Genomic DNA, 16,559 nt, shown 5'->3' with positions numbered 1-16,559 from the left:
AAATAAGTGCTAGTAATTACAAAAAAGATACTAATTTCCGTTACTTTATTTTAAGATAATTTAGTTACAGTGTAACTACGAAGTAATATTTATTAATTCCACGTACTATTTTGGAACTTCCGATTCAGTAGCCTATTGGAAAAATGACTAGGAATAATAAACGTCAGAAAGCGGTCAAACTTGCTAGTGTGTTCATGACTACACGTTAAAAAGAAGGATAATATAATTAGAACAGGGGTGTCCAAACTCGGTTCTGGAGGGCCGGTGTCCTGCAAAGTTTAGTTCCAATCCCAGTCAGACACACCTGAACCAGCTGATCAAGCTCGTACTAGGCTTTCTAGAATCATCCTTTCAGGTGTGTTGAAGCGAATTGGAGTTAAAATCTGCAGGACAGTGGCCCTCCAGGACCGAGTTTGGACACCCCTGTTCTAATTATTTTATCCTTCTTTTTAACTTGTAGTCATGAACACACTTAGTTGTATAGCAAGTTTGACCGGTTTCTGACATTTATTATTCCTGATTTTTGGACACCCCTGAATTAGAATAAATTAGTTTACAACATTAATGAGCATAACAAGCTGTTTTTAATGTATATAAATCAGTGAAAGTGAATGAGACTGGAAGTCTTGAACTAAAGATTCCGTTCTTACTTCAAGAATAAGGTCAATATGATTTAGGTTAGAATGTGGGTTAGGTTTTGGGTTGGTTACATATAATTCCTTGTAATTACTATGGTAAATGTGTAACTGTCACCTTAAATTTAAATGTAAGCCTAGTATTTAAAAATAACTTGAAGTTCCTAAAGAATGACTACCATATCTTTTAAACAGAAACTAGTATCTAATGAATAAGTAAAACTTTCTAATAAATAATTACAAGTATTTATTTATAACATACTGTAATATTCCAATAATAATAATTACTAGTCAGAACTTAATAATAATATCAAGTACTTGTAATTAAAAGTAATCAGTCAGAACTGGAATACTACACTGTAAAAAAAAAAAAAAATCTGTAATTTTACAGTTTATTTCTGGCAGCTACAGTATGGTAAAAGCAAAATAAGCAAATTTCTGTAATTTAATGTCCATTATTTTACAGTAAATGTTTGTAATTTAACAGCTGTTTGTTTATTTTTTTCACCCCAGCTGCCAAAAATAAACTTGTAAAATTACAGATTTTTTTTACAGTGTAGTTAAAACTGAATAATCAGTGAAAGAAAAACAAACAAACAAAGCTGTTACTAGTGACAACCGAGTATTTACTAATCACTTTTAGTATTAGTAGTAGACGAGTATCTAATCACAAAGTACTAGTGTTAACCCTGTTAAAGCGTTTTGCTAATTACATAATATTTTACTGTAATATGAACTGTATTTAACTGTAGGTTATGCAGTATGTTATGGTTAAAAGTTGCCTTGTGAAATTTACTGTATATTTTACAGTAAAGGTATACAATAGTGTAATTACATGTATAGCAAGATAAATGGTGCTGTAAATGTAAGTACAGTGTTTTTTGCTGTAATTGATTTACAGTAAGTTTCTGGCAAACTGCTGCATCTAAGTTAACAGTGTACCTTAATGCTTCCAGTATAGTAAATGCATATTATTATCTAATAACTAACTAGTATGTAATGTATGGACTAAACACTAGCATTTTTTTTGTAAATGTGACATAAGTACTAGTACTTAATAGACAAGATGCTAGTATTTTATAAATTAAATATTAGAAAATGTTAAAATGGCTTGCCATACTTGTTTTAAACTTAAAATGTGTGTATGTGTGTGTACCAGCATGGCTTTTTCCCCTAAGAATGCAAAGCTGAAGCCCTGTGGTGATTTTCTCACACACACTTGTTTACAGTCTAAACACTAGCAGTGCTTGGACGATGGGAAAATACACTCTCAGCACAACCCTCATGAAGTGTGTTTGTGTGTGTGCATTAATGTCCTAACTGCACCTTAAACTGTGTGTGTGAGGGAAAGAAAGGCAGGTGCTTGTCAACTCCAATGTGCTTTCCACTCGCAAGCTCTTTGCTATTTTAGTCCTGCTTGTTTAAAATTTAGTTGATGAAACATACTAGAAATTATTTTCATGCTACTGATAACTATTTTTAGATACTAGTACTTATTCATAAGATACTAGATATTATTCTTTAGGTACTAGTGCACTTTGAAAATATATTGCTATTTGAATATATATAGCTATTCATTAGATACTATTGTCATTCATTCATTCATTCATTTTCTTTTCAGCTTAGTCCCTTTATAAATCAGGGGTCGCCACAACCAGCACGTTTTCAGGACAATTTACGCTGCGGATGCACTTCCAGCCGCAACCCATCTCTGGGAAACCATGAACCATGAATCCATATCCATCCATCATTCACACTCCTACACTACGGACAATTTAGCCTACCCAATTCACGTGTACCGCATGTCTTTGGACTGTGGGGGAAACCGGAGCACCCGGAGGAAACCCACATATGCAAACTCCACACAGAAACTCCAACTGACCCAGCCGAGGCTCGAACCAGCGACCGTCTTGCTGTGAGGCGACAGGACTACCTACTGCACCACTGCGTCGCCTAGATGCTATTTGTTATGATTAAGTACTAGAACTTATTAAATAAACACTACTTTTTATAAGAGTATTTACTTATTACATACTTATTACCAGTTAGCTGTTAAGTTTTCAATTGATAGTATTTATTTCGGCACACTTTACAATAAGGGTACATTAATGATATTTAAATGTATTTGCTAAGAAACTTGAACAATTCTGAATCATTGTTTATCCTTTACTAATGCATTATTAAAAACTAAAGTTAAAATTAGTGAACACTAAAGAACTAATAATAAATAATTTTTTTTTTAACAAACTAATCTAACACTGATGACGTATTGGAATGGGTTTCTCAATTACTTTTCACTAAGGGCCAAATTCTGACAATGATACAAAGGACTGCCAAATAGTATCCTGTATGTGACCGGAGTGTTTGCCCTGCTATACGGGTGCAATTGTACAGTTGTTTGGTTCTTATTACGGTTTTAGCTCAGTATGTTTTCAGTAAATCAGGACACTGTCAAATAAGAATACAGAAATTGCTGAGAAAAATGTTCATTTTTGACTGTAATTTCAGATGGCACTCAAAGGTTTTTGCGTCTGAACTCTTTAAAAGTACTAGACAGAATTAAATACTTAATATCTTAATGACTGATTACCACAAAGGTTTGTGCAAAACTTTGAAAGTTGTTACTAGTAACAGTTGAAAAGCTTGTAGTCACTACTGAACTGACCAGGGATCATGTGTTATTAACTGCGTCCCAAATGGCACACTATACTCTATACACTCATGCACTATGTACTTATGTACTTACACACTCAACAGCATAGTATATGTATGTGTCATCCCAAATGGCACACTAATGTTTTTTTACTAAGCGAAAATTCAAACCGTTTTCCTAATGACGTCTGACTGTTGCCAAATCAGTGAAATAAACGACCGAATTATCAAATAATACCTGCCGTGAGTATAACCGCATTCACCATTGGAAGGCGCTATAATCACTCTCGTAGGAGAATTTTGCTTTCACCATCCAAAATAAATAAAGTTATCCAACATGTGCGGCGGATAGCTCCGCCCCTTCCACTAACCTGCGGTCGTTGAGTGCGTGAAGTGCCCATCATTCCAAACTTCAATTTAACCGGCTGAATGAGTGCATCATCCGGGTAATTAAAGTGCACCTATTATTTTTAGAGTTTTCAGTGTGAACACACTACTTACACTATTTAAACGACAAAATGGCATAAGTATGCGATTTGGGACGCAGTTATAGTCTTTTTAATGTGTACTAGTTTGTAGTGAAAGTACTACTATCTAAAATGTAGTATTATCTAATCTTTTTATAGTATAAGCCCTTCCTAAAAATCTCTGGTAAATAATTGAAATAAATCTTATAACCAAATATGTACTACAAACACGAATACATAGATATTAAATAAATTAAATGTTAAAACCACTTGCCATAACTCACCTGCCATACTAGTTTACTGCAGTTGTTTAGTTTAATTTGCTAGCTTTAGCTAGTGTGGTTTCAGATGAAGTTTGTGAAATGCTCTATGAGGGATCTTCAAGCAGCTAAGAGCAAATTGCTGTGGTAAAAAACAACAACATTAGCAGTATTTCCTACCACTGGGTTGGGTGTGTGAAATTAGCAGTGCAGGCCGCAACCAATCACTTCTTATCTGATCAATCTTTATCAAAAATATCTGCGTTAGATGGAAAAGATAACAACAAGTTAAGCAGACAGATTAGGGTGATAATCAACCGACACAGTTAGCGAAAGTTGATGCTGTTCAGTGTTTGTTTGCTAATATGCTAACAGAGTAAATGCTATTACTTACACTTTACAAAAGCCTTAGGTTACTAGTATTTTCACCACCACCAACAACAACATAAATGGTTTTGAGCCATTACGTTTATCTTTTAGTGTAGTGTGTCTGTAGGAAATATCAGTTTACATTTCCAAACATTATTTTTGCTGTTAATTGTAAAAATCCAGTTAGATTTTTTGTTGTCCATGAATCTGATCTCATCATCATCTTGAACAAACAGAAAAATCTGACAGTACTTTCAGACAATATTGTATTTCAGTATTTTACATAATATATATTGATTCATTTTATGAAAATAACAATTTTTACTTTGCTACAAATCTGAATTTTTTTGTTTTTACACCACTACATTTTCTAAACGAAGCTAAGGAAAGCGATGATTACATGCTAAGAGATGCGATACTAGGGTTTGCTTGGTAAAAAGGTGATTTTTGTTTGGTTAACTGGGTAAATTAGTTCACAAATTGCATTGGAAAATTAATTTGGCAACTGGAGGGATTTAACCTGTTTTGAACTGTTCTGAAGTCGACTTAATGATTAGAACAATGATTCAAATGATCCATTCAAATGAGTCTCCAGAACACGATTCACTGACTGTACAATCTAATGAATGAATTTAAAAAGACTTAATATAATATTAAATTACTATAAATGAGCAATCGTGTATTTTACTGCTATAGCTGATACCAGATATAAAATTAATTTGATTACACACTGATCATCACAAAAAGTTATCACAATGTGTGACACATATTACATATTTTTTTATATTGTTTGTCACTATACATTTACATATTTTTTTTTTCACATAGGCAAAAATAGGATAGAATATATTTTATTTTCAATATTATTTTAAATTACAACTGATAGATTTTGATATCATTTTCTAGCAAAAATGATCATTCATCAGCAAGTGTTCTATATTTTATCTTTGTTGGTCTTATTTCATTTCATTTCATTTCATCTTTGCTCTGACTAGGGCTTCTTTTACACTTACGTTTTAGTTTTAAAATGCCGTTTTAGAATAAAAACCATCCGCGTCCACTCTTTGTCCACACTATCCCATTGAAAACGCACATCACATGACCACATGAAGTGTATAAAGTGAGTAGTGATGGGTTTTACAACCTTAAAACATCTATAATAATTAGATTTACTAATAAATAAAGCTGACTACAGATTTAGCCTATTCCAGGTTATTTTTAGAACGTAACTCCCCCCCAATAAAGAGGTACAACTGTTCACAATTTACATTAGCCATTTCACAGTTTTAATATGTAAATTAGATATTTTTTGATTGCTTTAAATGTTTCAAAATTCAACTGAAAATGTGCAACATGTACCACCAGAAATGTTAGCAAAAACAATCATTTTAATGCATTTCGACTAAAATTAGGACTACATTTTCATCATTACACAATAAGATGTTTGCAGCTAAATTCATTGGAGATTTCAAAATGTTTTCGGAGCCAAATGTATAGCAAAATAGTGATTTAAATGAATTTTTAATGCATGGACATTCACACTTCAGATGTTGATGGCCAGTTCGTAAAATAAAGATTTAACCGAATCATTGATACCCCATCACACAAGGCAATGCCATTAATGCTTGACAGGTTGAAGCTTAGACTGATGCAATCATCATAATGATGACAGCCAAGCACATCCAGCACAGTAGTAGTTTAAAGGTGGATATAGAGATTCATCATAAAGCATCTTGGTAATCACATATCATTAAAATGAGCTTTTGCTCCATTTTAACTCATTGCTATTTTATGGTGTTGAATGGCTAGCATATGCTTGTTTATTTGCAAATATGTTTGGTTGAGACCTGACATGGCGTTTGAAAAGTTGAGGATTTTTATTGGAACTGGACCCAACGTGAATCAACTGATCCACAATTAATTTCAGTAACACTGTATGTCACTCTATTTAAAGTAAATGGGAAGTGTCAATGCTAACATGAATGGGGTAATAGGAAAATTCTTTTCACAAAAATGTCATAAATAGATTTTCTTTATCAATTAACTTCTATTGAAGGGATAGTTGAACCGTTATAGTTGAACAACTATTTCCTCACCCTCAGGTGGTTCCAAACCTTCAGGGTTGTTTATTTCTTTTGTAAAACACAAATGAAGATAAACAAAACCTAAAGCCTGTAGGAATAAAAAAAAAAAACATGAAAGTCAACGATTACAGGTTTCAACTTTTTTCGAAATATAATTTTTTGTGTTCAACAGTTGAAAGAAACACTGTATAGGGTGAGTAATTAATAACTGTAAATACATTTTTGTGTGAACTATCCCTTTTTCTAAATTAAATCAACATCTGCGACCACCCTGTTTACATCTGCAAATGTAAACTGATATCTCTTACTGACACACAACACCAAAAGAGAAATTACTGACTTAAAAACAGTGTTGGTGAAAATGGAGCACAGTACTGTGTGTGTGTGTTTGTGTGCGCGCCACGCTCTGCTGCCACTTCATAGTGAAGTATTGTGAAAGCGCTGTCAGAAATGACACTCGTCCCGTTGCTTCAACACGTACGCAGCACCCGAGGCACTTCTGGAGTACTTTAGTGTAGTTGGTGTGTTCCCAGAAGTCTCGCTCAAGGCCGTGACCTTTTCACACAAACTAGTACGGATGCGAATGACGTTGTGTTCTGTTTATTTATGTGAGGCTAAAAGTCTACTTGTTAGCTTAGTAATCTCCTGTCATGTTTGATTATGTGCTGTGAACCCATGCGTGACTCTGTTGCATTTCCAACAAATTAAAAACCGATATGATCAATGTTGAATAAGTTACTGGGAAAAAAGTAATTTATTACTAATTACTCATTACATCATTAAAGTTGAAGTTGTAAATAACTTTCTAATTACTTTGTCTGAAAGGTAAATTAATGACTCAATAAGTAATTTAATTACTTGACTGTACCAAAAATTCTTAATCACAAAACATATTCTGAATACAATTTAAACAATTTTAATTCTTTAAATTTGATATGCTTCAAGCTTTATTGAAAATGACATAAATGTTACACATATGTATCAAAACACATAATGGCATGATATTACATATATATATATATATATATATATATATATATATATATATATATATATATATATATATATATATATATATATATATATATATATATATATATATATATACTTTGAGACTAATTTTCTACTCAATACTTTGTGTGTGTGTGTGTGTGTGTGTGTATACACACATTACTAGCAGTGCAATATCAAAGTCAGAGTCAGCTTTATTGTCAATTCAGCCACATGTACAAGACATATAGAGAATCGAAACTGCGTTACTCTCAGACCCAAGGTGCTTAACATTAATATAAAATATATATATATAAAAAATAGTAGAGTTTAAGAAAAAGAATTTACAGTATATACATTGCACATAAATGTGGTCTAAAAAATATACATAGGTAATAAAAATTGTAAACAATACAGTGACATTAAGGGCATATAGCAAATGAGTGCAAAGTAAACCAGAGTTGTGCAGATAAAGAACAGTATAGTGCAAAAAGAACTTGTAAACATAAATATGTAAAATATTGTAAATATGGATGTATATCGGCATGGTGGGAGGAGTGTGTGTCCTACCAGTGACAATATACAGCCATATCGCACTGCTACGAGTGTGATATTGCATTTATACAACAGTTTGATGGCATAATTGTGTAAATTATTAAAAAATATCAAACACAAGAGTCTTTCCTTTTGTTAGAGGAACTACTTTCTTCCGCCATTCATTCACATTTGCAGCTGACCTCACAACCGCAGAAACAGTTGCTACTTCACAAACGTCACTTTAAAGCTAGTATTTGCCTTTCTTTCTTTCTTTCTTTCTTTCTTTCTTTCTTTCTTTCTTTCCATGCAAACCATACCGATAAATGTCATGTAAAATGACATATTAACTAACATTGTTGGCATGTAACACTGAAAGCACATGAGGTGTACCTGGGTATGCATTATCAGTTTATCCGGTTGCTCAGCTGCAGGAAATAGAAGTCGTTTCTAAAATATATTTTAGGTTTCTTTAAAACAAATAAAAACTCCTTTTAATATAAAAAAACATTCCTTTTATCGCATGCTGTTGCTTTTATTTAGAACACGGTTCAAATAAGCCTTTAGGCTCGATAGTCAGGCACATTTCTGTTAATGTCATCAATCTGGCAACCTGCACTTGCATGCGTTTTGAACCAGGCATGCAATAACTAGTTCAACCACTGGGTGTCAAACTTACATACCGCATCTTTAAATATGCACATCATTCATTAATCATAGTTCATTAATCAACATTTACTAATGCATTAAGTTCCAAAGTTGTGCTTGTTAACATTAATGTACTGATAATCAACATCTTCATTAACTAACATTAACGACGATGAATAAATACTGTAATAAGTATATTGTTCATGTTTGTAAATACAACAAAGGCATCATTATTTTAAAGTGTTACTGAACAATTCATAGCAGTAGCAGGTTTTTTTTTTTTTCTTAGTGTGTGTGCTTGTACCCTAGGTGAGCATAAGAAGGTGTTAAGGGCCTCTTACCAACAACACTGTCCGTCTTCGCATGTTTGCCGAGTCTTTTCCTGTGGTTTTTAACTGTGAAACTCATTTGCACATTCACTTGGCTATCACAACGAGGACAATACTGTACAGTTATTTTTGTTTAACGACAGATTAGCCCTTATACGCATCAGTGCTGTACTGTATGTTTTGGTCACACCTGTTTCCAAAAGAACAAGGCACACTTACTTACTAGTAGTGTTGATAAATGACACACCGGGTGACAGATGATCCACAGGCTTTAACAAATGAAGCCAAATGCCAACAGAGAGAGTGTCACGTAGTTGATGATATCAGAGCTAATGCCAGCGATCTGTTTTATACAAACGTTTGAACTGTTGATGGTGAAAGCAAAACTCGGCATTGCAGTAGCTTTAAAATAACTCTGATTAATAGACAGATATGCAGAGATATAGAGAGATTGTATCCTGCTAACTGGGAGTGTTTGCAGAACTGTGGTTAACATTCCTGCAATGTTATGTCAAATTATAGATAACAGTTCTCACTGAGGCTGCACAATATATCAAAAAATTATAATTACCGCGATAAAAGTATAGAGAAGTGCAATAAATAAAATTAGTTTTAGCAATATCATTGAGCATTATTAGCATTTGTGTAATGCATTAACATACACTGTAAAAAACATATGACAAAGACATCAAATATTTGTGTTGCTTTAACTTATTTTAAAAGATTAATAAGGTTTTAACAAAATAATTTAAATTATACAAAGTTTAACTTAATATTTTTATTCAGTTTGATTGATGTAAGTTGAGATGACTAGAAAAGTTAATTTGATTCAACCAAAAATGGAAGGCAACTATTATTGTTTTACAGTGTAGGTTTATTTAAATCTGACCAATTAAATCAGGCCTTTGCTACCCTTAAGGCTGATTTATACTTGTGCGTCAAGTGCATACATATGCTCCTGCGCAGCCTTTGTGTGGTCGCATAGCCCTTAACGTGGCTGTCGGTGATGCTGACTCGCACCTGTCAAAAAATGTAACTACATGTTGCAACTATGTGTAGCGCAAGCTCTGTGGGTCACGCCGATCACTTGACGCAGAAGTATAAATCACCTTTATGTAGGCATTGTTAGGTGAACCTAGAGCTGAAAATAAATACTACTGAGAAAAATGTCACCAGCCAATAAGAATCTCGATTTATGCCACATTTTCAGTCGTTTGTTGTGTTTTATAGTCCTAATGTTTGCACTTTGAGAGTTTTTTAATTAATAAAGTTAATTAATATATATATATATATATATACAGTATGTGTGTGTGTGTGTGTGTGTGTGTGTGTATATATATATATATATATATATATATATATATATATATATATATATATATATATATATATATATATATATATATATATATATGCATGCAGCCCTAGTTCTTACAATGAATTTGAGAACATCATTAAAGATCTAACTACTATCTACTAATATTCTGCTATTAATGAACCATTAACTGTACCTTTTTCCTCAATTAACTCCTATTTTGCCTCTTCTTAATAACTTTTAGGGTAGAAGATTGCAATTAATGCAGAATATTTACTTTATTATTACTAATAAACAAACAATATCTTATCAAAATGAAAGTTTAAAACCACTTTAATAGTGAGAATTTTTATTTGAACTGAAATGTGACCTTTTCTAATACGTTGATTTATTTATTTATTTTTTTTTTTTTAAATATATATAAATGGTGTAGTTGGAATTTATATTTTAACTCTTTCAAGCTGTTTGTTTGGTCTATTTTTACCAAAATATCTAAATGATACGTTTCATGTTGTGGAAAGATTTGCTACTGCATCCAAACAAAATCTTACTAAAAGCTTCTTGTTTGAAGCACAACTGATTTTAAATTTGCTCATGGTTTTGAGAAATATATTCCTCTTCAGGAACATTTGGCTAATGATTTTTAAAATAAAAATAATGTCTGTTTGGCAAACCATTTTGACATCCAAATTTTGAACTAATAATTGTAAATACTATGTCCTATTACATTATAGCAACATGTTAGGTGCTTATTTGAATATTTACTATCATCCATTCAAAAATGTAACTACATGTCACAATGATGCATAGCGCAAGCTCTGTGATTGGTAGGCTTGGTTACTGTGACCAGTGTGGCCGGGCCCGAGAGCCAGTTTACAAGTGTGGAGTCCTGTAAAGCTGTAGACGGAAATTTCATTTTGTTTATTTTACACATCTGCTGGTTTCCACCTCTGAATTAGGGAATTGTAAAAACTATGTCCTCATAAATATTGGTCACATGTTAGGTGCTTATTTAAATACTGAGTATCATCCATTTAAAATGTGAATAAAATCCTTGTAATTGACTTCTATAGGAATATCTGGGAGATACCAACTAGTAACTACTTCAAATATTACTAGTGTACTAGCAATTATCACTAAAGTTATTAATACTTTTTAAACACTTTTAATTGTACTGAAAATGCCACGGTCGATTAGATGTAAAATTTAAATTGTAGCATAACTTTTGTAATAACCATTAGTATTATTTCAAGCACTATTGTCTATTAAACATCCACCAATCTTTGTTTAATAAGTACTAGTACCTAATCATGAAGTGCTATTTAATGAATAATGGTGTTTATTTAATGGCCTTAAGTGTTTTAATAATGAACATAGCATCTAATTATAGGTGTAGTATCTAAAAAACTACTATTACCTAAGTGTATAGCTACTTCTAATAAATACTAACAGATACTAATTAACACTAGTATCTAAAGATAATAGTAGAATCTAATAATAAGAGCGAGCATCTTAATGCTATAATCTTTTATATTTTAACTTACTAAAGAATGAATCACCAGTACCTCTGTCGTTCTAAGTTCCCCTTCAGTTTTAAATGTTTCTCTGCAGATGCCATGTAGCACAAGTTACTAGTAGCACAAGTTGCGTTTAAGAGTTCAAAGCCTGCACACCAGCAGCAAACGCACATACATACACAACCACACCTATTAATAGCTTACGGAAATGAAATGCATCTCTGCCAATTGTAAGCATGACCTGTAGAGATCTTTCAAACAGCGATGAGCGGCTGCTTAATACAATGATATGGAAAAAAATAGTGATTTTGACAATTTTAAGGGGAGCTTGCTGTTCAATTTCACGCCTGACAATCTTTTCGTGCCATAAATGACTCCTTTGCACCCTTGTCCTCCCATCCATTTGATTTTTATTTTTTCTTCACACCCACAGAGCGCATATTCAAAGCATTATTTACAGTTATTTGAAAAGCAAGGGTGGCTAATCATAAATACGGGTTAAAGATCATTACAAGGCTAATAACTGGAGCTTAGATTTTGGACACATTTCAGGCTGTTTTTAAACTGCTAATTAGCTCTGTTTGCAACGATAACAAGATCGTAGCCAATTCTTTTTACAGATAAATTGACTTGAGTTGTCAGTTATGATTTTTAAACCTGATTCACCTGCTATGCAAAGGTTTCTGCTTGTAGGCCTGCCAAGACGAGTTTAGCTTGGTAATGTTAAAATTAGGGTAATTTCTATAATTTGGTATATTGTTTTTAGCATGACAGCAAAGTTTTGTTGCTTTTAAAATGAGGGGTTACAAAATGATTTTTACACACTGTAAAACAGTTAACTCAAAATTGACAAAGTTAATTCTGCTTATTTGAAAATAGTTTTGAACTCAGTGCTGAAGGTAAGGAGTTAAAATGGTGTAAGTTGACAGTACTCATATAGATTAGTCTTTGAATTGTCTTAACTTATCGGGTTTTACAGTACTCAGTTGGTTTGAGTTCTCTTCATTTATTGGTTTCTACTGTGCTCAAATTGCACCGGTAACTTAAATAGATTAAGTTCATTGTACTCATTAGGATTAGTTTTTGAACTTAAATGGTTTGTTGCAATCAGTTTCCTTACATGGCTTGAGTTACCTTAACTTATTGAATTTTACAGTGGTGATGCTGAAGAACTATTTTTGGTTTTCTAAAGAACCTTTTATTAACTGTTCTTAATAGGTTAATTCACGCAAAAATTTACATTTTGTTATTAGTTACTCATCTTCATGTTGTTCCAATCCCCTGAGATCTTTGTTCATCTTCAGAACACATTTAAATGAAGAATTTAAATGAAATCTGAGAGATTTCTGACCCTCTCTGAGTTCTTCAAATTCCAGAAAAGAACTAAAGTATTACCAAAATCATTCCATTTGACTTCAGCAGTTCAGAATGAAGCTTCAGGAGCACTTTTAAGCACCTAAAATAGTGTAAAATCAACTTTGTTCTCTAATATAGGCAAACAGAGTCATATTTACAGTTTTGTTGCAACACAAAAATGTTTTTGTAAATTCGTATGATTACAATTTAACCACTAAAGTCACATGAAGTTTTCATTTCATTTTTTGCATTTTCGATGTCTGTGGGACCATTGCTGTCTCTGGAGGACGAGAGAGCTCTTAGATATTATTAAAAATATATTAATTTGTGTTCTAAATGTCTCAGAGGAAAGAGACAACATGAACGAACTCTTTGAAAGAACCATTTACTATATTAAAGTGAAGAATATTTTAATATTTTGAAGAACTCTTCACTTAAACATAACCTTTTGTGGAATGACAGGGTTCCATTTTTGTTAACGTTCTTTATGGAACCATCAATGTCAATTAAGAACCATTTAAAAAGCGGCTTCAAAACTTGAGAGCAATTAAAATCTGAAAGTACAATACATTAATCAAAGGAACGAAAACAAATCTCGTCGCATACTGTAAGAAATCAATAAAGATAAAAATCCTGAAGAAGTGAATGAAGTACAACTCTTATCTTGAAACACAACAACCTCAAACCGTTACTTTTTCAGTGATGTTAGCAGAAAAGGATTGGAAGTGTTTTTAGTATAAACAGCATTTGTGTACACCAATGAGCATGCATCTGCATACCTGTGTTTGTATGTTTCTGTGTTTTTGGCTGTTCACCGCTATTATTGCGCCCACTCAGGCAGATCTGACATCACCTCTGACAGGATGGCAGAATAAACCCACCCACACATCGACACAATTTAACCTCACTACGCAAGACAGGATGAGCCTACCTTTCTCTTTCTGTCATTCAGAGGAAGACAGTAGCAGTGGTGTCACTTCACACGTCGCTTCACCTAGTGTTTCGCCCCCACACGTCTCCTTTCCTCTCACTCACAGGAAACTGCGGGCATGCCATGCCGCCAAAGAACATGGCTCTTTTCTTTCTGAAATTCTGTCTCTTCTCTTCTTCCCCCTCATTTTGTGTGTGGTTTATCACTTTATTTTCAACATCTTTGAACTAATTCAAAATAATTCAGCTCGATACGATTGCGGAATCACATTTAAGATGTTCGTTTTTTATTTATTCGGCGGGCCAATCACATTTGTTCAGGTAGCTGATTTTTTTTTCATGCTAGTGGTAAACGGTGTTCAGAATGCAATATGTGAAGTGCACGTGAGTTTCTGAAAGTAGTGCTTGTGGAATTTAAAGAAACAGTTCATCTGAAAAGGATGAATTTTTTTTTCCTTTTTTTTTTTTTTACCTTTTTTGGCCATTTTCCATTGATTTCCAAACCCCTTAGTAGTTATGTTTTCCAAAAAACACAAAAAAAGAAAGCTCTTTTTTGCACAATGACAGTTCTCTTGAAATTTAATGTGCTTAACGTTTAAAAACTTTGCATTGATGGTCATGCAATTAAATTTCTGGTCCTTTATATTATGTGGCCTTAACTATACTAAATAAATACATTTTAAATCAATAATTTGATGCAATGCACTTGTGTAAATGTTTTTACATAGTGTAATTTCATCAGCAATTAAGTTCGGTCACAGTTTATTTTAAAGTACTGCAATAATGCTATCTGTTAGCATATTACCTTTGAAAGCATAGTCCCTCCCCTGCCGTAAAAAGCCACACCTCCTGAAATCATGATCTTAAAGATGTCATTCGCCAGTTAGAAAACTTTATAGTACTATATAATACTACACTTCCGAACAAAAAATTGTATTATATCTTGCACATTTTCAGTTGTGTAGAAAGCAAAACTTGTCATTATATGCAATACTGCACATACTGTAGTACTGTATGCTTAGTGGTTGGGGTGCAGGAATTACACTTATTACTAAGCCAAACTTCTATGCTCTTTCAGACTAAATATTCAGAGTAGCATGGTAAACAATATAAGGAGTGCATCACAGGTTATCATTGCTGAAATATGAACCAATGTGAATGTAAAACCAACTTCACCTCAGTAAAGCAGGCTAGGCGGATTAGCGCTACTTAATGTTTTGTTGTTAGACTAAATAAAAATCTATGTTATTGATGCTTTGAAATTGAAAATAGCCACATCAATCTGTTGCCAGATTTCAGTGGCTAAACAACACTTCTGTGCTTTAGCCCATTCGTAAAACAACACAATTTACATAAGCTTTGCATGGTTAAAAGTTTTAAAACCTTTAAAACATTACCTGTCTAAGAGAAATACTTCAGCCATGGTGTCATCCTTCCTCCAGCGTGCAAAAGTAACTCCAATTTTGATTCAGGATTTTCATTTGTTTTAATTCAACATTTGATTTTACAACTGTCGACAGTTTTGTTGACTGATTGGTTACTTATCAGAATTATGAGAATTATCGGCCCGACAAATTTTAACTAGATGAACATTTTTTTAATGTTATGCCTTACCCAGAATATAAAAATACATACACATACATTTAGATTATTTACTTTAATCATTACTATTGGAATGTGAAGAGACTTTCAACCTGCACAACAAAAAATGTTTCTGAAGGCAATCACCTACTGCACCTTTAAAGTCTTGCCATCAACCAACCATTAAGACTTTTGGATAAAATACCAATTTAACTATCTAGATAAATTAGTATTAAAATATTAATTTACTGCTTATTAATAGTAAGGTTGGAGGTTTAGGTATTTGGTAGGGGTGTTTAATGAGAAAATTTATATTTTTTTCATCTTTCATTTCTATAACACCTTAACAATGTAGATTGTGTCAAAATGGCTTAACACAGAAGTTCTAGTAAATTGAAATTGCGTCAGTTCAGTTTTCAATAATTGTTGGACTTGGTGGGATGTGTCAGCATTTTTGACTAAAGTGTTACCTTCATTTCTGTAATTGCATTTATAGTTACACTGTTGACCATCACTTAACCCACCATTAGACCTAACTATAGGTTGCCTGTCAATAACCTTACCCATATCCGACCACAAAAACACAAGTACATTGTAATTTTTTGATGTAAGTATCTACTGTAGTAGTTAAGACTACTTAATATAAAGTATGACTAAAGTTCTTATAAATATGTAATGCATATATATATATATATATATATATATATATATATATATATATATATATATATATATATATATATATATATATATATATATATATATATATATATATATAAATGCATACACACTTTAATACACACTGTACTATACATACATTGGAGAACTAGAGGTCAAAATAAGAAGTTTATGCTTTTCAGAAATGTAATCTTCATTTCCCCACCTACAACCC

General features: G+C 32.6%; 1 protein-coding gene across 5 annotated transcripts in view; it reads left to right on the top strand.

The window, feature by feature from the left end:
• LOC147844732 (uncharacterized) overlaps positions 1–16,559 on the top strand; it is a 731,371-nt gene that overhangs the window by 77,423 nt on the left and 637,389 nt on the right. The gene's annotated exons all lie outside the window — the stretch shown is intronic.

This window comes from Danio rerio, chromosome 4, assembly GCF_052040795.2.
Source record: "Danio rerio strain M-AB ecotype USA chromosome 4, GRCz13ab, whole genome shotgun sequence".
NCBI classification, from domain to species: Eukaryota; Metazoa; Chordata; class Actinopteri; order Cypriniformes; family Danionidae; genus Danio; species Danio rerio.
The sequence above is the reverse complement of the archived record's forward strand: the minus strand, read 5'-3'. Positions and strand labels throughout refer to the sequence as shown.